Genomic DNA, 2164 nt, shown 5'->3' on the forward strand with positions numbered 1-2164 from the left:
TGGATCCGGTCCGTTTCCAGGTGGAATCGGTCCGGATCCGGTGTCTGTGAAACTTCACCTATGTTCCCAATTTTCGCCGAATGACCTGCAACTCGTGATCTAGACATCTACACACCGGAGAAAACACCACGTAGGCTCCCCAAATCCAAAAACCTCATGTCTAATGCAACTAAAATGGTCCAAAAGTGCAAGACTCCTAAAACTATACAAAGACCTCGGGTTGCCTCCCGAGAAGCGCTTCTTTGTGGTCGATAGCTAGACCGTGTATGAGCTCAGGCTGATGGTGGTAATTCGAGAGGAAGAACGCCTCTCGCGGCTATAGGATCAGCTGGGTTGTACAGCTTCAGACGCTGTGCATTTACCTTGAACGTGCTACCCTTGCTGTCGTATAGTTCCACCGCTCCGTGGTCAAAAACTCGATGGATCTTGAATGGGTCGGACAACTTGGACTTCAGCTTTCCTGGAAATAATCGCAAACGAGAGTTAAAGAGAAGGACAAGATCACCTGAGTGGAATGATCGCTGAATAATGTGTCGATCGTGCCATTTCTTCGTTCTCTCCTTGTAGATCTTCGCGTCTCTCGTACGCGTCAAGTCTAATCTCTCAAGATGGTGTAACTGGAGTACGCGTTTCTCTGCAGCGGTCTTTATGTCATAGTTGAGCGTCTTGATTGCCCAATAAGCTTTGTGCTCGAGCTCAACCGGTAGATGACATGCTTTTCCGTAGACTAATTGGAACGGTGTCATACCAATCGGTGTTTTGAAGGCCGTTCGGTAAGCCCATACCGCATCGTCTAGCTTATGTGACCAATCCTTGCGTGATTTAGCGACGGTCTTCTCCAGAATGGACTTGATTTCCCGGTTAGAGATCTCCACCTGTCCACTAGTCTGAGGATGATATGGAGTAGCAATCCGATGATGAACCCCGTATTTCTTCAGTAGTGTCTCGATGATCCGGTTGACAAAATGTGTGCCACCATCGCTAATCACAACACGAGGAACACCAAAACGTGGAAAAATAATCTGTCTAAATAGCCTAACCACAGTCTTAGCATCATTCCTCGCGCTAGCCAAAATCTCTACCCACTTAGTCACGTAATCAACTGCAACTAAGATGTACACGTTCCCTAAAGACGATGGAAAAGGTCTCATAAAGTCTATGCCCCAAACATCAAAAGGTTCCACTTCTAGAATAAAATTCTGAGGCGTTTCATGGCGTCTAGAAATGTTACCTGTGCGCTGGCAAGAATCACATGAGGCGACGTACCTATGGACATCCTTGAACATTGTAGGCCAATAGAATCCCGCTTGTAGAATCTTCGTTGCGGTCTTCGAAGCGGTGAAATGACCTGCATAATCAGAGGAGTGGCAGTGGAAAATTACCTATTGTACTTCTTCCTCGGGAATGCATCGTCGGAACATCCCATCGGTACCACGCTTGAACAAGAACGGGTCGTCCCAAAAATAATCCCGTACGTCATGGAGGAACTTCTTCCTTCCGTTATAATTAAGTTCGGACGGGAGTATTCGGGAGACCAGATAGTTCACGTAGTTTGCGTACCATGGGTCTTCGCGTCGGGTAGTGATTGCCATAATCTGTTCCTCTCGCAAAAAATCATCGATCGGGAGAGGATCGGGAATCGCAAGGCGTGAAAGATGATCTGCAACTGTGTTCTCCGTGCCTTTGCGATCCCGAATCTCGACGTCAAACTCTTGTATGAGTAGCATCCATCGAATCAGTCGAGGTTTTGCATCCTTCTTCGTCAGCAAGTACTTCAAAGCCACGTGGTCTGAGTATACGATTACTTTCCGTCCCATCAAGTACGACCTGAACTTCTCAAAAGCAAACACCACAGCAAGTAACTCTTTCTCAGTAGTAGTGTAATTTACCTGCGCATCATCAAGAGTCCGACTCGCATAGTAGATGGCGTGGTGTTTGTGATCTTTCTTCTGCCCCAACACTGCTCCAACTGCATAATCACTAGCATCGCACATCAGCTCAAACGGTAGAGTCCAATCGGGGGGCTGTATGATAGGTGGTGAGATCAGAGCTGCCTTCAAAGTCTGGAAGGCCTTCGAGCAATCTGCAGTAAACCTGAAAGGTACATCTTTCGCCAATAGCTCGGTAAGTGGTCTAGAGATCTTGGAGAAGTCCTTGATGAACC

This window comes from Tarenaya hassleriana, unplaced genomic scaffold (assembly GCF_000463585.1).
Source record: "Tarenaya hassleriana unplaced genomic scaffold, ASM46358v1 Cleome46, whole genome shotgun sequence".
NCBI lineage: Eukaryota > Viridiplantae > Streptophyta > Magnoliopsida > Brassicales > Cleomaceae > Tarenaya > Tarenaya hassleriana.